The sequence below is a fragment of the Corvus kubaryi genome, unplaced genomic scaffold (assembly GCF_017639235.1).
Source record: "Corvus kubaryi isolate FWS band 111438036 unplaced genomic scaffold, C.kubaryi_AGA036_p1.0 75, whole genome shotgun sequence".
NCBI lineage: Eukaryota > Metazoa > Chordata > Aves > Passeriformes > Corvidae > Corvus > Corvus kubaryi.
In genome coordinates this window covers 250,888-271,078 of record NW_024582062.1, presented here as the reverse complement: position 1 = coordinate 271,078, position 20,191 = coordinate 250,888, and the positions used below count along the sequence as shown (strand labels likewise).

Here is a 20,191-nt window from a genome sequence, read left to right as displayed (position 1 = left end):
AAGTCCTGCAGTTAAAACACAAAAATGAAGGTAATATTTGTGGCTCTAGTTTTTCCAGCTTTCCTGGGGCAAAGCACATAATCTGCTCTGAATTGCTCTCATATTTTGGAGTTCGAGACTTCCATCATTTCACAACATGCCTTGTTCAAAAGACTCCTGGGATTCCCCTTCACAAGCAAACACAGGCTATTTTTGCAAAGACATCTGTAAATTGATTTTCAAAGGGACTCACTCCACTGCCCTGTGTGGATGTGGAACTGTGTCTGGCCCTCTGGAAACCAGGCTTTTGGCTGAGTACAAGAGGAAAAGTCACTGTTGGCCCTTCCCAAATCAGCCAGAGAAATGGAAATGCGAACAGTACCAGGATCTGCAACATAACCAAGTAAATGAGCATGTAGGCAGGTGGTGTACATGCAGGAACGAATTTAGCTGCATGTAAGCCAAGATTTGGATCCAGAAGGAATTATCTCCCCACAACACATCAGAAATACAAGGCACTGCAAGAGGTCTGTAAAGGAAATGTCATCAAAATTTTATTTGTCTGCTACTTATAGTAGAGCTCTCCGTTTTTGGAATCTAAACAAGGCAAGATGCTTTCCTGTGCCACTTACACAAAAACCCATGCTATGAACTCTGGAGTTACTATGAGGAAACTTGCACCAAGGAATTGGTTCCAGACAGCTGATTTACAGGAATGAAGCTTTGCTTCTTTGGCTTAAGCAGTGCCACAGGGGATGAAACATTTACCTGCTGATATATCTTGTTTCCAGTTGTCATAGGCTGGTGTTTTATAGCACCCTACGATGCTGCAGCTTTTCTGCCATGCTCTGTGCATGCATTGACACCAGAGACAAGTATGAAATGGACCAAAGACCACCACAGACCACAGCTCAGCTGCCCACTTGCTGCCCATCTCTGAGCCCTGTGTGAAGGGACAGAGCTGAGATGCAAGAGTTAGGATGGGGAAAAAGTGAAGGGATGGCCCTGGACATAAAATTCAGTTTGGATGTGGAAAGGAATGGCTTGAAGCATATACATCAGATGTGAGACACTCCACTAAGAAGCACATTCAGAGACTGGACACTCAGAGAAGTCCAAGGCACTGACAAGGTGCTCTGTGAGTCCTGAAAAAGCCCACCCTGCAATGCCCAGAGGCTGGAAATTGCAACTGTTGGCAGGAAGCACCAGAAGGAGCAGTTTTCAGCATGGTCCAAGAGCTACCCTGAGCTTTCAGGCAAAATAAATTTAGCTTTCAAAACAAGCTGATGTTTATATTGTCCAGACTCCCAGTTTAACTGGAGCCCATTGTGTTACTGAGTCACTTTCATGCTCTTGTGGGCCTGTCCACCTTCCAGTTTCAACTCAGCTATAAAAATTGGCTTGGAGATTAAACCTGGTGCCTGAGTTTTAGCTGGAGAGCAAGTGGGAGGGTGTGGAAGGGGAGAGGTGGAGTGAAAGAGGTGGCAGTGTAAATATGAAGACAGAGGATTTGGCCAGGTTTGATTTATAAGCAGGAGTCAGGGTTGCTTTGGGCATTTCTCAAACATGTTTAAAATGCCCCATTGGGTTCTAGTTCAAATCTGAGTCTGCAGCCCCATCTTCTTCAGTAATTCATTTCCCTTGTTAAAAGGTGGAACAAAGAGAGAACTTATTGGATTCAGGGAACCAAGTGTGCTGCAAGTGCAGCAGTACCCCAAGCAGTAGAAGGGTTAGGTGTTGTTTGGGTTTTTTTTCCAAACTGTCTCCAAAGGCTTTAATACAGCTCAAAAGCAGTTCATTCTCAGCTCCTGGGTGTAACACAGAGCCAAGAAACAAGCCAACATCCCCCTAGGAGCAAAGAGTACTTTGTGCATCATATATCAGAGACTGCATAAACCCTTTGCAAACACCTATCAGATCCAATTCCTTATTCCTCTAGGGAAATACATAGGATTATATGCAAGTTCACAAATTAATTAAGCAAGGTTCCACAGTTGAGCTTCAGCTCTGATGGAATTCAGCTATTACTTTTGCTGACTTTCACAGAAGCTAAATACAGACCAAGCAAGTTACAGCTAACATCATTCAGCTTTAGTTGCCATCTGAGAAGCAGCAGTTGTACCTACAACTCCATTTAACAGAGACAGCGACAGTGACACAGAGACCCTGTGACTTGCTAGCCCAACATCAGCCAAGTGAGCTCAGAGTAAAACTAGAGATCTCCAGGAATCCTCCTCTTTGTTCAAGTCAAAGAGATTTCTGCTATGCAAAAGTAAGATGGGAAGAAAGTCTGTGGCAGCATGAAACAGGATGCCCTGAAGCCCAAATAAGCTTATCCATGTAGTTAGTTTAGCAGGTAGATCTCAGATAACATTCCCAGTAACAAATCCCAAGTGACTTCACCAACATGACTGCAATTGAGATGCAGCTGCAGAACCAGGCCCCAGAAGCAACAATATCCACACCTTCAAGTCCAGGCAGAAAAATGACACTCACCCCTGACTCTCCCCCCATAAAGCAGCAGAGAGTCAAGGCCAAGCAGTAGTTCAAGAATCAGATGACTGCCAGTGTGGCTTTCAACCCCTCTAAACACACTGGCCTCTCCCCTTTCTCCACTATTTATGTAACATGAACTGCCTTCTATTCAGGAGGAGCTGTTCTGTGTTAACAGAGCTTGGCAAAGATCAGGAAGTAACTCTGCCAGCTCTCAAGCCTGCTGCCTTAAGGCAGATGGCAGGGAAAGTATCCCAGCCTTGTCCCCCAAACCACTTCTCCCAGCAAGCAGAGAGAACTCTAAAACAGGAAAAAAGGGTGAGGTATCTGTGAAGCCCTAATTTCAGTGCAGGAGACAGCCTGTCTCTGGGGTGCCGTGCTCTGCCGTGGGTGTGCAAAAGCCTGTGGCACTGCCAGAATCTGGAGGCTCAGAACAAAGGCACAGGTTACGCTAGAAGTTTTATATGTTACAACCAGAAGGAGGAGATGCCCTGCCCCTCCAAGTTGCTGATGCTGCTGCCATCATGAAAAAAATCAGCACTGCTAGTGGCTGTGCTGAACTGAACCTTTATGGGAAAGTAAATCTCTCTGGAGTAGCTGGAAGGACAGGATTCCCAGGTGCTACAGACCCATAAAAACTTGAAAACAAGAGCTGCAGAGCATCCTCTGGTTCCCACCAGCAAAACTGTTCTGCCATTCCCACATCGGGTCTTCCAGGAGCAGTTGCAGTCCCTGGGGGTTCAATTCACGCCAGGAAGGCAGATCACACTCAGCTACTGGCAGAGCAGGCACAAGTGGACTCCCTGAGCTGTGAAAGGCTGTGTGTCCAGTGCTGGTAGGATTCCTATCACAGGCAATTGTCTTGTTCTTGCAGAAGGAGGGCACCATCCCTGGCTCTAAGCAACCAAAATGAAACCTTTGAAGCTTTTTTTGCCAATCTTTTTCTGTCTGTATTTTCTGTTAGTGGTGTGGCACTCCAGTTATTAATCTTTTCTGGTTTTCAATACTATAAAAGTGTGACTCAACAACCGTGCTGAGACCTCAGAAATCTTCCTTTAGGTGCTGCAGAGGACGGTTAATGACAGTGTAAGAGGCAAGAGATTCATAAACAACATTCAGCTGGGTGCTAATGCGGACAGTTGCTGTAGCTCACGCCTGAAGCACACTGCCATCAATGGGACAATTTACAAACTTACACATAGTTAAGCTTTGCTGAAACATATCCCGGACAGGGGTCAATGGGAAGCCTTTTGCTGACTTCACCTAGAGCTGGATTAAGCACTTAACTCTTGCACTGTCTCCTCCATACTCCTGAATTATTCATTAAGGGCCAGACACTGCAATCCATACTCACACTGCGCTTAATCTGTCCTTTAAATTGACTTGCATTAGTCTGAGTCACAGGCACCACAGCACCTTCCTCTTTAACGGTCTCACTGAATGCAGCAGAGCTATTCACGAAATGAGGTGCTGCTCTGAAAGAGGAGAGGAGGCAGGATCCAGCCCTTAGCAAAGGCACTGGTAAGGGCAGACCTGAGAGAAAATTCACCGTGGTAAAGCTACAACAAGATGAATGAACCCAGGTAAATCTGTGTGAAATCAATCATTTAAAGAGACAGCCTGTTCTGCGGTATCACGGGGGGAGATTAAGGGAGTTCTAGAAACTAGTATTTCATTGCTCAACTTCATCACGAGGTCTGAAAACACTTTCCCGGGCCCCTGGCCACACACTCACAGAGCCGAACGACAGTTTTCACACACACCTTGTGAGGACTGCTTATCTCTCTAGAGAGAGAGAAACGGCGAGGTGTGTGGGAAGGAAGAAGGCAAAGGACATCTGCTCCTCTTGACTGGCACAAAAGCAATAAAAAGTGCACAGGACTGCTGTCGCCGAGGAGGTAAGAAGCACTGAGACTTAGTAGAAACTCCTTCCTCTGCCAAGCTCACAGCTCCCAGTAACCAGGCCCTCAGGCCACACTACTTGCTCTGATCCTGAAATCCCCTCCAGCTGTTCAAACCGCAGATAAACTCGCATCACAGGAGAGCCGATTACCTGTACCTTTCACCATTAAGCCCAAATCTATAGTTTGATACCTCTAAACAAACAATGGATTAAAAAAATAAGCCAATCAAGTAAGTAAAAGGAGAAATCTTTTGCACTACCTTGAGAAATATAACGGGATTTGATTTTTTAGAATGAACTAACCTGTTAAATTCTCATTTATGTCAGTGCTTGGTAAGATTAGAGGATTAAACCAATTGTATGTGAAATACTTCATGCTGAAGAGAGTCCTGCCAGGATTTACTGCATGTTGGCATGCACAGAGACCACAGCAGCATCATCCAGAGACGCCCTGGGACTCACAGAAGGACCCGATTAAACTTAAGAAATAAAAATCATAGTTTATCCAGATTTTCCATATGCACCAGGGTATGAACTTCTATCCTGCTCCAGTTTCACTCAAGCTTACTTATTAAGTACTCGTAACCAACAGGCAAGTCTTTGTATAAGGAGCACTTATCTTGGAGCACTGGTACCACAAGAGGATTTCAGATGTGCTGTGGCTTTTTTGGATGCAAAATGTTAACACCGTGTGCATACGCTCTCCCTGTGCCAAATCGAAATGCACCCATCCTATCACTGTCATGTGATTTGATTACATACACACACATCACAGCCACCCCATAAACTCCTGCAAAATACAGCTTATTAATAAAACTTCATTTGCAGTTCAGAAATGACAGATACAGAAGGGGTCAGAGTTCTCCTGTAACTTAACTGCTTCTTCTGTTGGTCTGACAAAGGCATTTGCGATGTTTTGTTCATTAACACTGAAAAAGTACAAGATCTTGGGAGGCACAGCCAAGGACACACTAGGTATTGAGAGAATTTTTAGCACCTAGCAAACATATTTTCCCCAAATATCTGAAAACTAACAGCAATTTCACCGGTGTGAAATCCCTCATTTATGCACCCCCAAATTACATTGTCACCTTGACTCCCTGTAAGTGCCTTATTCTATGGTAAGGAGGCTATGCACAACAAGGGCGTTTGTCAATATAGCTAAAAGCACTACACTATAGTGAGTGAGGGAAATCTGAATAGAGTATCAGTGACTTCAGCTCACGTTTGGGGTTGTGGTTTGGGGTTTTTTCCTACCCCTGAGGATGAATTTGTCCTGTACATTGCAGAAACGGAATCACAGTCGTCATCACCATGGGCAATTGGAGATTGGATGATGCTGATGCTTCTTCTCAAATGCCAGTCCGGTTCTCACACATTACACTGTTACACACTGCTCTGGGCCATTGGTCCCTTAGCTTTCCCCTTGTGCCTCTAGGTGAAATGGACACAAATGCTGAAGGGTAGTTTCCCCTTGAATCATTTTCCTATTAGACAAGCATTCTCTCTCTGTAGAGGAGTTATCTTTCCCATGGGAATACTGCAGGTATTCACAGGGGCAGCAGGAAGAAAGGAAGAATGGATCTTTTATCATATTAAGCTTTTCCATTCCATCTTCATTGTCTTTTTCACTAGCTCAGTTCTGTTTTATTCCAGGTTTAGGGAATCAAGCTATAAGGCTCTAAAGGGTAAAGAGACTAGCTTGATGAGTCTAACCTCTGAAGATGCATCCAGGGTGATAAAAGAAGTGTAGCTATTGAAACATCTCCCTTCAAGTTGTTGTGTTGCTAGGTTTCCATCTCGATACACAGTCTAAAAGAGCAATTAAAGGAAGCTGATGCTGTGGATTATATCTTTATCAACACTTTACAAGGTTATTGATGAGAAAGAGGGAAAAATACTGTCCCCAAGCAAAGTTGTTCTGATGAGAACAGACAGCTAGTTTCAAAAGTTTACACACATTTTCATGGAGAAATTTTTTTTAAAAGCCTGAGTTTCTAGGGTAGCAGATTTTATGTGTATCAGGATGTGGCTTTGTGAGCAAAAAGTCTGTGTGTTTATTCTGTCATTTGAATTGTGAAAGTACTTCTCTTCCAAAGCACAAGTCCTCACCCCACTTAACTAGAGTCTGTCTTGACACAGCAGACAAGGGCATGCATCAGCCTTATTTTAAAGGAACTTATTTGTTTGTGTATTACATTAAACCCTAGCAGACTCTGCACAGCTGTCAAAATACTATTCTAATAATTGCATAAGTGAAGGTTGTTAACCAGCATGCTGCTATGCCTGTGCACAAAACAAAGGTGCAAGTGACACAGGAGGCAGCATCAAGGCAGCTGCAAGGTCCCACACATGCCTGAAGGACCGGCCACTTCCAGCTTACTCTGTCTGGACTGGAATTTTTCAGTTACACTCAGCTCCCAGTCTCTCAAGTGCTCTTAAATACTTGGGCAGTGGCAACCAGCCTCACTCTTTTGGCTTGGTCATCACATCACCAAGGAAAAAACAGAAGAGGTCCTCTTCTCCAGGACAGCAGCCGTTTTACTGGCACATCTTTGGAGACCACCTGAATGGCAAGAGCCCAGGACCAAGCTGAGTTGGGACTGTTGCTAAGCAATGAAATGTCCTTATTAAGTGGTGCGGTGATTTTAGACAGGAAAAGTCCATTTCTGCACAAGATGGTATAAAACAGGAAAGTTGCCTTACGTGTACTAGGTACATGATGCTCTTTATATCTTTTGGACACACAGCAGATGAGGATCCTGCCTGGCTGAACCTGCTAACACAACTGAGTACGGCGAATACCCCACTGACTCTGCTCCTCCTCAGGGAGGCCGGCCAAGCCTCCGTGAAGCCGGGGACACAAAGCTGCTCAGTTCTGGCGCCCAACTTTTCCCCCAGGAGAACAACCCTGCTGCAGGCGCAGCTCAATCAGCTCATTATAGGGGCAGCCTCCCGGGAAAGGCTCTCTCTGTGCATATTCATGAACTATCCAGAGCTTCCAGGGAGAGTGGGCTAAACACACAACTGAGGGATTTAGCTGTTGGATTCCCAGGGGGAAAGAAAAAAGGAAGCGGGGGGGGGGGGGGGTGGGGGGGGGGATGGGGGGCGAAAGGAGGTGGGGGGCGAAAAAAAAAAAAAAAAGGGGAAAAAAAAAAAAAAGCGCGATTGGAAGCGATGTTGTCCCTGGGCACTGCGGGACCTGAGAGCCCGACCGACCCCCCGGGCCACCCACCCGGGCAGGGCCGAGCGCTGAGGGCCGGCGGCGGAGATGGCACCACGACAGACGGCTGTGCTCACAGACTCCCAAGCCCCCGCAGACCCCGAGGCCGCGGAGCGCATCACTCACCTCCGCTTCGCCGAGCGGCAGCAGCCCTGGGCTCGCAGCGATTCCGGGCAGCGCCGACTCCCCCGGTACCGGTGCTCGTTGCAGCGCCGGCGGCAGCGGCGTGCGGCGGTGCTGGTCCCGCAACCCTGACCCGGCCCCGCCACCGCCTTTAGATGCCGCTCCGCCGAGCGCCGCGGCCGCCGTGGGCGGAAGGGCGACCGCCAGCGCCCGCCGCTGTGCCGCGGAGCGGTGCGGTGCGGTGCGGTGCGGTGCGCAGCTCCGGGGCTGCCGCCGCCCCGCCAGGCTGCGGGCGGCGCTGCAGCCGTGCTATAAATCGCGTTTATAAACCGTGCCCCTGTGCGGCCCTCGCCCCGGTGGCCCCGGTGCGGTGGCACCGGACAGGCAGCCCCGGTGGGAAGGCAGTCCCAGCACAGGGCCCGGTACCGCCGGGAGAGCGGCCGCCGCCGGGCAGGGCAGCGCGGACACGGCGCTTAGGAACGGCCCCCGGTGACAGCCCTCCCCGCGCAACTCCTTAGCAGAGAGGGCAGGTAACGGAGCGGCCGCCGAAGCGAGGAGCTGCGGGTGCCCGTGGACTCTCCGGGATGCGGGACCTTCCGGGACTGCCCTGCCCGCCCGCGGAGGAAGCCCTTGGTTTACAGGCTGCCTTTTGGAGAGGGATGGGAATGCCTCGTGTGACAGATTGTGGACTGGGGATGGGAGCCCGGCTCTGTCGGGTGAGCACTGCCACGACCCCAGGACCTGGTGCATCTTGGGACAGAAACTACTAGAAACTTTTGCAGCACCTAGCCGGTGCTGCAGGTCCAGCCCGTGTTAGAGCCAGGGCTCTGGGAAGGACTCAATATGAGTACTTGCTGGTACCTTCACTGCTAGATAAATGCTCTGTACAGGAGACACTGCATGCATTAAATGGCAGAAGTATGCGGCACAATCCCTGAATTAAGTAGGAGTCATTAAATGGGAGACAGCAAGACTTATTAATTAGGGTGGTAGAGAAAATCTTTTATACATTCATGCTTGCCTCTCATGGAGCAAGGCATTCTGCATAGGTGGTCATCTAGCTTGCCTTGCCTTTGCCTTGACTTTCAGGAGATGGAGTCCCATCTATGATAAAGACATCCCTGAGTACAGGGGCCTTGCTTAGTGTTGAGGGAGGGTCTCTAGTTACTATGCTGGATACAGTGGTCTTGCATATATTTATTTTGTGCTCTTCTGGCTTTGGAGGAAGAGAGAGAGAGAACAATAGTCCCCTCATCCTTGGCCTGTTGTACTGGAGTGACCTGTTTCTGTTATGTGGACTCCTGCAAGAGCAGGATTATGTTAGTAAATTGCTGAACAACTACCTGGTGGTAAGAGCTTTTAATCAATTAATTTAAATTTGTTCTGCCCTACATTCTCACTTATTTGAGTGTTGATGGTACTTAGGAAAAATATCTGATTTCAGATAGATTTGTCAAGTCAGTAAGAAAAGGAAAGCAGCACAATACAACAGGTCCGTCTCCAGGCAGGCTGTGTCAAAAGCTCTTTCTGATGCATCACCCAAAGTGAACAGGAAGTGAAGCAGACAAAGCCAGACCATCGTCTTCCTTGTGGGGCTCCAAGGAATGGAAATCTAATGAGGCTTCTGAAGTAAAAATGCATTCCACCAGCTTTCTACACTTCTGCCAGTGATGAAGGTGTCTGCAGAGAAGGTGATGGTGTGGGGTTAGCAATTTTGTTGAAAACTGCAAGTGTACAATAAAGGGAAAAATTGCTTTTCCTAACTTTGCTGGTGTTGCAAGCACAGCCCATGCTGATGTGAGGGACAGTGCTCAATCAATCATTCAGCAGAGCCCAGCAGACTGTGGGAGTTATGCGCTGGTGCTGCGTCTGAACACTCAGACAGTAACACAACTCTCCTCAGAAGTGTTTCTGACTCTGACAGCGTTTCAGGTGCAGACAGACACACATCCTGTGAGCTGGCCCCGCTTGCCTCTGGGCACAAGCACCCCAGGTCGTGTGATGCACACAGGAGCAAACAGCCACAGAGTGCTGCTGGCACACCTGCACAAAGACGAACCATTCCCGTCTCCTCTCGGCACAAATCTACTTGACAGCTTCAGCTTTTAAAACTTGTACATGGTTTTTCAAGAGTGTAAAACCACGACACCTTCCTTCACATGCACACCACAGAGCTACACTAGCCCTTAGCTGAACTAGAATTTTCTCTTGCTGTGCTAGCACCTACAATATGTACATGAAGAATATCCCTTTCCCCGTCAATATAGAGACACTCCAACTGCCACATTCAACATTAAGTATCGCTACGTGAACACACAGGGGTCTGCACAGCACTCAAAAAGCTCCATAATGGAATGGATGGAAAGGGCTGGATGGAAAGGGCTCACCTGGATGGAAAGGGCTGACTGAGGGGCTGACAATCCTGTGCTATGGCAACTTCTATGATTTCAGTTTCTTTTCATTCTGCATTGGAAAGAAATAAAACATTTCAAATATTTGGGGATGAGGGGGCTAGGATAGTGCCCAGGAGAAATCTTCATACCTGGTTTAACATTTCCTTCCATGTCCCTCTGTGTTCATAGAGCATCAGCTTCTAACTGCTATCACTTTCCTCCCTCAGGCCTCATAGAAGTGTTCAATCAAACACGGCGTGTGCTACCAAAATGAAGACATAGTTCATTACTAGTTTAAATCAGCAATACTGAGTATGTTTTACTGAGACACAAGTTGAAACCGTCTGTATGAGCAACACCTAAACACAAACTGTATCCAACTGTACCTGCATTACTTGCACATAACTGTACACAAAAGTGTCAGTGCCTTATTGGCAGACTCCACTAACAATGCAAATGCATCTACAAAGAATTAGCATTATCTGTGGCTCTTATTAATGGCACACATGCCCAGCCAAACAGCACAGGGGCTGAGGCACTGCACACTGCTGTCCTCAGCCATACAGGTAGAAACACACCCATGACACCAGGGGACATCAGCATTGAATTGCACTCTTGGGTAGTAGCTGCAAATCCACAAACACCTGTCCACAGAGGCACAGTCACAGGCAGGCAGGAAAGGGATTGCTACTGTCCGTAAAGCCATTCCTGGCTAAAGGATGTCTTTTGGAGTTGGGAAACTGAAGGAAAACACCTTCCCCTTTATTCACGTTCTCACAGCCTCAGCACAACTGCCTTCCACGGAAGGATCAGGCACCATTCCACTTGCTTATATTTATGGCCCCTCTCTGAAATCTTGACTGCTCATCTATGCAGAATAAAAATACCTAAGAAATCTTTCCTGTCCAGGTGCTCATTAGTAAAGCATTAAATAATGCCAGGCAGACTCTCTTAGGCCTTGTAAATTTTATCTGGGGGACTTTCAGCTTCCACAAGGTCTATTATTGCTTGATTGCCCGAAAGGCTTTCAAGTTTGTACCAGCCAGACACATTGCAGAAGGGACTAGGCAACAGCTGAGCACTGACCTTCTGTCAAACACAATGGCTGGCTTGAGAGTCAGGCTTGGGATGGAGAAATGCCTCCATGTAAGTGTGTACAGATGAGTGCATGCAAAGTCTGTCAGCACAGCCCTGGAGTACACACAGGGCTACCAGGCCTTGTGTACATGGAGATGTCTCATTGGAGTTAGAAGCACCTGGATTGAAAGGTGTGTGTTGGTTTTGCATGGCCTGGTTTTTGGAAACGAGGGCCACAGAGGTGGATTCTGTGAGAAGCTGCTGGAAGCTTCCACCATGTCCGGCAGAGCAAATCCATGATGGCTCTGATGATGGACATACTGCTGGCCAAAACTGGGCCAATTAGAGATGATGGTAACACCTCTGTGATAACATATTTAAGGAGAAATCAAAACAAAAGTAGTGGCACAGTTTTAATTCCAGCTAGAGAAGAGGAGGAGGTGAGAAGATGTGAGGGAAACAACATGGTGACACCAAGGTCAGTGAAGAAGGAGGGGGAAGAGGTGCTCCAGGTGCTGGAACCGAGATTCCTCTGCAGGCCATGGTGATGACCATGGTGAAGCAGCTGTGCCCCTGCAGCCCCTGGGGATCCACGGGGGATGCAGAGATCCACCCGCAGCCCCTGGGGATCCATGGGGGATGCAGAGATCCACCCACAGCCCGTGGGGGAGGTGCCTGTGCTGGAGCAGGTGGATGCCTGGAGGGGCCTGTGATCCAGTGGGAGATCCAGTGGAGAGAGAGGGCCCTGCTCCCAGGCTGGGCAGCCTGTCCTTGGAGGACTGCACCCCATGGAAGAGTGACCCACGGCGCAGCAGTTTTGGGAGGACTGTGTGCCCGTGGGAGGGACTCACATTGCAGCAGTTTTGGCAGGACTGCTGCTTGTGAGGGTGGACCCACGCTGGAGAAGTTCACAGAGAACTGTCTCCCGTGGGAGGGGACCTCATGGTCTCACAGGGGAACAACAAAAAGCAGAAGAAAACCTCAGGTGACAAACTGACCAAGATCCTCACCCTCTGTCTCCCTGTGCTGTCGGTGGAAAGGAGGGAGGGGCTGGGGGAAGCAAAGGTGTTTTTAAGGACTTATTTTACTTCTCATTATCCTCCTCTGATTTTGTTAGTAATGAACTCACTTTATATCTCTAAGTTGTGCCTGTTTTGCCCTTGTAGTGTTTTCTCGCAGTCCTTATCTTATGAACTCTTTGTTAAATTTTTCTCTCCTCTGCTCAGCTGTGGCAGGGGAGGTTGAGTGACCGGCTTTTGTGGGTGCCTGGCGTTTGGCCAGTGTCAAACCATGACAGGGTGACATGCATGTGGGACTGTGGGTATGCGGAAAAGTGTGGAAATACAGCACTTTTACCGGCTAGGCTCTCAGTTTCAGTGCCTCAGGAAGCCTCGAGTTGTCTAGAGGGACGGCACAAGCAACCTGCCACTTCAGTAGCTCTAAAAAGCAGCAAATGGTAGCTGCGAAGCCAATACCACGGGTAGAAGCAAAGAGGTAGAAATACAGCTCTTGGCTTATGCCTAATCCTGCAATTAGATGCTTTCAGTCAGAGATAGAGACACACAGAAGTTGTTCGCAGACGGGAGCTGAGCCAAAGAGAGCGGGCCCACTCTGAGCTCTCTCTTTTATTCACGAGAAGGGAAAGGGGAGCGCTAGGGGCGGACCTGGGGTAACTGGCCAATCAGACACTGCTCCAGAGTCTGAGTTACTTCCGGTTTTGCCTGCACTTTAGAACAAAGGAGGTTCAGAGCACACGGCTGTTTGACCAGTCTCAGGGAGGGGGAAGGGTGACCTTGGAGCAGGCAGCAATAGAAAAGGGCCTCAAAATAAGACTGAACAAACCAGTAAGCTTAACAAAGTGAAGAGAAAGTAATGAAGAAACCCAGCAAGAAAGGGCAATAGCCCCTAGGCCAGAGAGGTTCTTTTTCATCAGCTGCCAGCAAAGTGTCCCAGGAGAATCTGCAGGTGCATCCAACACCTCCCTCAGCCCCCTCAGCTCCTGGGGGCAATCCCTGAAGGATGCTGAGTTGCAGATAAAGCATATTTTCAGATTAAAAGAATCGGGATGGGGGGAAAAAATGCTCTTTTTAGAAACTTCCCCCAGCTTTTTTTTTCCTATGTCTTCCTTTCATAGAACTGAGACCTTTTCTTCTCATCTTTCTTAACCCAAACATCCTGCTTGACAGAACATCAAGGAAAGGAACATTTCCTATCTGTCCATAAAACTAACAAAGCCACATTACAATCTATTTCTATGTGTTGTGTATTTTTATAAACCTTAGCCCTGACCTGACCAAGCAAAATGTCTTCTAGTTACCACTGATTCAGGCCTGAATTCTAATTGTTGGCCTATTATTTCTTACTCAGGCAACACTAGTACTCAAAGATTCTGTTAAACATTTCCCAGATGCAGAAACAACCGCTTCCCCAAAGAGCAGAGGTGAAGGCACACAGCCAGCCAGTCCCCTCTTTTATTGGATAACATTTCTCATATATTTTGTGAGAGCCAGATGGCACCATCTGAACAGCAGTGAGCTTGGGAGCCTCCAGCCACATCAGGAGAAGGGAAGCATGTCCCAGCCCTGCAAGCAGCTGCAGCCCACACTGCTGTGGGGAGCTGTACTGCTCGGGCATGCATGAGAGCAGGGCTCTTTTGCATAAATTCACATGTGGAAACCTAAATCACCACTGCTGACAGGTAAAACACTACAGTTTTGAGGGCAGGAAGAGTATCCCCAGTCCTGAAGCTTGCTGGGAAAGAGAGATCCTTCTGCAGATTACCAGAGAGAAAGAAACAGATGTAAAGGAGACAGAGTGTGTCCTAAACCCCTGCTGCATGTGAGGCTTTTTCCTTACAATTAAGGGAAGCTAATGGTTTTATGAAAGTTATTTGTTGAAAAGGCCTTCAGTGCACTATTTAATGCAGTTTCACCAGCGTTCCCCAAAGGCTTCCAGACTGCATTAGTATCCCACAGCTCACACCCTAGCCAAACAAGCCTTCTCACCCTGATGCCTCTACCCTGTGCCTATGGCGTGTAGGCGTATCAGGACTGCAGTGCCTCCTGTGCTCGCCTTCCCACTGGAGCCTTGAAGCCTCAGGATGTAATGAATATTCACAACATAAGCATTAGAAATAAGTATTGTGCTATTTGGACAAAAATAAATTTCAGGCAGAAAAATTGGGAGAGAAAAACTGGGAGATAATCTTTACTCCTGAGCTCCCAGAGCTACTGAATAGCATTCTCCTGAGCTGGAACTGGTGGTTTTAAAATGCAAATCAGTCTTGGGTTTCTGAGAGACATTGTAAAAAAACCCAAAAAAACAGACCCATGCAGCAAAGCTTTATTGTATTGTAATGAATATGAGATTTGCAGAGCTGCCTCTATGCCAGTGAATGCACAGTGGATGCAGGCCAGGGACTTGGGAAGCCCTGAGGCTCGTCCCCAGCTGGCTCTGCCACTGACTCATTGTGTGACCTTGAACAAGACATCACTTCCTCTGTGGCAGTGTGCTCACCAGAGGACATAGGGAAAGGAAGAGAGATGAGGTCCTGAGGCTATCCACTACAGGCCACTCTGAGGTAGAAGGCAGGAGAACTAATACAGCAGCTGTTTTCCTGCAGGGCTCAATGAACTGGGATAGTGTTGCCCTGTTCTTAAAGGTCTTCCTGTGGCAGATACTTCTCAACCTTTCCTACTCTTTTTCCTATCCCTATTCCATAGTTTATCTTTGGCCTTGTGTCTCCCTTGTGTCTTTCTACAGAGCTGGTCCCCTCCTGGAGCCCCAACATCTGTAGAAACCTCTTTGCAATCAATCATTCAACTGTTCTTATTCACATCCACCTGTAGAGCACCTAATTCCATTTTTCCTGCCCTTCAGTTAGAGAGCTGTCTCTAAACAGACTTTGCCAAACAGATCATAGTAGAGTTGAACATAGAAGGGGAGGCATAATAAGTGAAGTTTTGATATAGATAGATTTCCTTCAAATTATTAATGGTATAAACATAAATAATAACAATCTATAGAGGGGGGACAATCTGAGGCACATCACAGTCTGGTGGACACCTCTGTTCCTCTATTCCTGGACCTCCAGGATCCACTCTGGGATCTTGAATAAGTCACTTTGGTTATCTCCACCTTGGCTTTCCTCTAGCCTTCTTCCTTCTGTACAGCCAGGTGGTGGGAGGCATTTGAGGTGCCATTTATTTGTTCACTGTTGCCTCTTATCATCTGCCTTCAACTCACTCAACCCGCAGTGTTAGTGAGCTCAGAAGGGTTAATCGGTGATTTCTAAACTTGACCCTTCAAAGCTGTACTCTGTCACCCACGGGTTACACATCCCTCCTCCCACCACATCCAGACACACTTGCTCCAATGCATTGCACTGAATGAAGGCTGCTGAATCTGGCATTTGGAAAATAAGTTCACTCCACAAGGTCACATCAAGGAGGCCAAAAATCACAGTCAGCCAGCACTAGCCTTCGCTTATTGCTCACCAGAGAGAATACTAACTGGTAAAGCAGAGGGAAAGAGTGCCATATTCCATTACCAGTCCCCTGAGCTCCCCATCAACACTATGGAGTGAGAGCTGTTAACTGAGCTCTTTGACTGCATTTCCATGAGCAGAAATGCCCCAGCATCTGCCTAACCTTCATGTAGCAGAAGTTTCAGGTCCCCTCAGCTGCTGTGTGTCACAGATACAAATTGCTCAGTCTTCTGATGCATTTCAGAAGTTATTGCTCTGATGAATGCAAGATCCTGAAAGGCAAACACATCTTGAAGCAGTCACACTGAGGAAAACTCAGGGCATTCCAATAATAAAAACCCAAAAACTTCAAATCCACAAGCCAAAAGGTAGGTTTTCAAATCCATCTTTAAACCTCTAAGCATCAAACCTGAAGTTCCCATTATACGTAACATAATTTGTGGGTGCTCAAGCCTTTTAAAACTTGGTCATTCATTTCCAGATATGTAAATATTCTTATTTACATAAAACTTCTCAAAAAATGCTCTACTTTACCAGCAGAACATTTCAGCTCTTCACTGGAAACACAAATCTTTAAGAAGCACCGACTGGAACAAAAATATATTAGTTTAAGCTGAAATATTTAGTGTTTCAGATATTTCTTTTTGAAGCAATTAAAATGTACTTAAGCAAAGCATAACTTTGACTCCTTCTCCACCAGATATGCAGTGGGGACAAATCAGAAGATTTTGCATATTGGTAGCAGCAGTAAAAAAAAGTGCTTCTGAAAATCAGGTGGGGGAAATGCCTGCTCCAGGAAGGAAGAACAGAACAAGAATAAGGAAAATAAGGAGGAGGACAGGAACTCAAACTAACCTATTCACACACTGAAGGACGAGTGCATACCCACTACCACTTCAGAAATGTTACCAATCTCTTCAACTATTGCAGAAACAGGAAAGCTTGCAGAAGTGATTCAAAGTCAGAAAATTACTAAAAAGCAAAAAATTTCTATAAAACCAAAAATTCCTAGGAAAGTTCTAAGCCAGAAGGTGCTTGCAAACAAAAGGATTCCTCAAGATCAAACCTTCCTCCACTGGTGTAGATCTCTCATGGGTTAGCAAAGCATAGTCCCGGAAGTGATGTTCTTGCAAAGGGGTGCTTACAGCTTCCTCTGTGACTTGACAGAACCTGTCAGTTAGCCAGTTTGAACATGGACAATTTTTTAAGCCACTTAGAATTTTGACCACCTCTCTGGTCCACACTTAAGAATAGATAAACCCCAGGCAGGGCTCTGTCTCGTTTCCGGCACTGGGACAGGTGCTGCGGAGCCCCATACGGGGGCCCTGGCAGGCCTGGCTCAGGCCCTGCTCAGGCCAGGCTGGGCCGGGCCACAGCCATCCTGGAGCCGATGGGCCCTGTTCCCCCCACGGCCCCCCCTCCCCCACCCTCTCCCCCACTGCTCTGCTACGTGCAGACAGAGCGGCCCGGCTCCCCCTCTCCAGTGCGGCCAAGATTCAGCTGAAGCTGCCCTGCTGTCCAGCAAAAGATCATGTGACCAACAGCGATAAGCGAAATTCCAGCTGCAAGGCCTAAGTGAGTGTCATAGGTTAGCAAGCATAGTCCCGGAAGGGACGTCCTTGCTAAGGGGTGCTTACAGTTTCCTCTGGGAACTGATAGAACCTATCAGCTGGCCAGTTTGAATATGGACAATTCTCTAAGCCACTTAAAGTTGTGATCACCTCTGTGACCCACATTTAAGAATAGGCAAACTCCCCCTCCAAGCTCTCTCTCGTTTCCGGCGCTGGCACAGGTGGCTGCAGGCCCCGTGTGGGGGCCAGCGGGCCCGGCCAGGCCCTGCTTGGGCCAGGCCGGGCCGGGCCACGGCCATCCTGAAGCCATGGACCTGTTCCAGCCATGATACCCCCCCCCACTGCCTTGCCGTGGGCAGCCGGAGCGGCTCGGCTCTCCCCCCTCTCCACTGCGATAAGAAAAATTCAACATTCCAGCTGCAAAGCTGCAAGGCTGAGGTGAGAGTAACCCTTTTATTGCTGTGAAGAGCTGAAAACCTGAGGGAAGAGAGAGAGGAGATGCTTAAAGCTGAAATTCTGTTGTGAAGCTATGATATATCAGAGTATCCTGTTGTAATTTCATGAAGATATGGGGGGTGGAGTGTTCAACTCGTGAGCAAAAGCACCTGCGCTGAGATAGGCAGATGCTGACGCAGCTGTAATTTCATGAGAAGTTTGGACAGGGAGAGATGAACCAGATGAGGACTTTTGCTCCAAACGGGAAAGGAGAAAACCTCAGTCCGTAGAGATGAACCAGATGAGGACTTTTGCTCCAAATGGGAAAGGAGAAAACCTCAGTTCCTAGAGATGCTCCCAGAGATAGTCCTAACGATGAAGATGATGAAGACCCTTTGCTCCCAGGGAAGGAGAAGGGCCTCTGTTTTTGTTTCTGAACGGCTCAACCTTAAAATTGTACCCCAAAAATCTTCAAGAGTGGACCCTCGAAAGCAGTTGCGGGAAAAGCTGCAAGTCGGGGGAAAGGACTCACACGCAGGCAGAGACTCCTCTTCCTAAATGGACTGAACAATATTTGGAAGTGGGCGGCTGTCTCGTTGTGATAATGTTTTCATAGCATGAGCAAGAAGAGACTTCTCTTTCTAAATGGACTGAACAAGGTTATTATGGAAGTGGTAAACAGACTGAACATCTTAAGGGTTGTCTTTTCACATTGTCAGTGGGAGAAGGGAGGAAGGGGGAGGAGGAGAGTTCTGAAGGTGGTATAATTTTTTTTCTTCTTTTAGGTCTGTTAATAAACTTCTTCATATTCTTTCAAGTTTGGTGCCTGTTTTGCATTTCTCCTAATTCTTATCTCACAGCAGATAAACAGTAATGAGTATTTTGGACCAAACCACTACAGTGAGATTAACCCTTTTAGTGCTGTGAAGAGCTGAAAACCTGAGGGAGAAGAAAGAGGAGATGCTTAAAGCTGAAATTCTGTTGTAAAGCTATGATGTATCAGAGTACCCGTTGTAATTTCATGAAGGCATGGGGGGGGGTGGAGCGTTCAACTTGTACTTGTGAGCAAAAGCACCTGCGCTGAGATAAGCAGATGCTGAAGCAGCTGTAATTTGATGAGAAGTTTGAACAGGGAGAGAAGGAAGCGATGAGGACTTTTGCTCCAAATGGAAAGGAGAAGGCCTCAGTTCCTAGAGATGCTCCCAGAGATAGTCCTAGAGATGAAGATGAGGAGGACCCTTTGCTCCCAGGGAAGGAGGAGGGCCTCTACTCTTAGAGATGAAATGCTCCCAGAGATGGGTGAAGAGAACTTTTGTTTCTGAACGGCTCAACCTTAAAATTGTACCCCAGTAGCTCAAGATTGGACCCTTGAAAGCAGTTGTGGGAAAAGCTGCAAGTCATGGGAGGGGACTCTCACATGATGCAAGCAGAGAACCAACCTGGGCGGCTGTCTCATTGTGATAATTTCTCCATAGCATGAGCAAGAGAGACTTCTCTTCCTAAATGAACTGAACAAGGCTATTATGGAAGTGGTAAACAGACTGAACATCTCAAGGGTTGTTTTTTTGCACTGTCAGTGGGAGAAGGGAGAAAGGTGGGGGGAGGAGAAGTGTTCTGAAGGTGTGGTATGATTTTTTCATTTTCCCTCTTTTAGGTCTGTTAATAAACTTCTTTTTATTCTTTCAAGTTTGGTGCCTGCTTTGCTTTTCTCCTAATTCTTATCTCACAGAAGGTAAATAGTAATGAGTATTTTGGACCAAACCACTACACTAAATTGGTGTTTCTGCCCAGTTACAAACTGAACCCGCTACAAGATCGCTCTGAACAATTTGTGGGAAAATTTCCAGTGTGCATGTAGCAAATGCAGGGCACATTATAGCCTAATGATTAATGGAAGACAAGATGTCTTTCAAATTCAAAATTATATCAGGTATTTTTCCTGTTGATATTATCTCCGTGAAAAAAAAAAAAAATTAACTGTGGGGGAAAATTATGAACAAAATTTGTAGCTGTTATAAATCAGTCCTGTTCTATTTTGACCTCAGAAAGGTTGGCCAGTTCCTAGCAATGGAGCATATGACTACTTACCTGTCTATTCAAACACCCTGTGGCAGGGAGTTCTATATGGTACCTGCTTGGCAAATTAGTCTTTTGTCCCCCACACCCAGAGTTATTTCCAACCAGCTATTGGAAAGCTAAGCAGCTAAATATTCCTTTAATGTCCAGGTCCTTCCACTGAGTCAAGACAAGCATTCTGCCTTAGACAATGAAACAGAATAAAAGCTTGTGCTGTTCTCACACCCTGAGCAAATGGAGCGCAATTGAAACCCTCCATCTATTATCAGGCTTTGTATTTTACCTTGTGCAGGCTTTTTCATCTGAACATCAACCTGCTTGAACTGCTGATGTGGGAGAAAGGCTGATCTACCTGTGGGTGAGGAAGCAAACAACTGGTGTGGTTCTCTCTGAGGGAGCAAGAAAAGGGGCCACGTGTGTCTGAGCAGCCCA

General features: G+C 47.1%; 1 protein-coding gene across 1 annotated transcript in view; it reads right to left on the bottom strand.

Moving 5' to 3' along the window:
• Positions 1–7,942, bottom strand: part of DISP3 (dispatched RND transporter family member 3) — a 47,467-nt gene extending 39,525 nt beyond the window's left edge. Inside the window, exon 1 of the mRNA XM_042051371.1 lies at positions 7,725–7,942. The gene's annotated coding sequence lies outside the window, so the exon portion shown is untranslated. The remainder of the gene's footprint in view (positions 1–7,724) is intronic.
• Between the last annotated feature and the right edge of the window lie 12,249 nt (positions 7,943–20,191).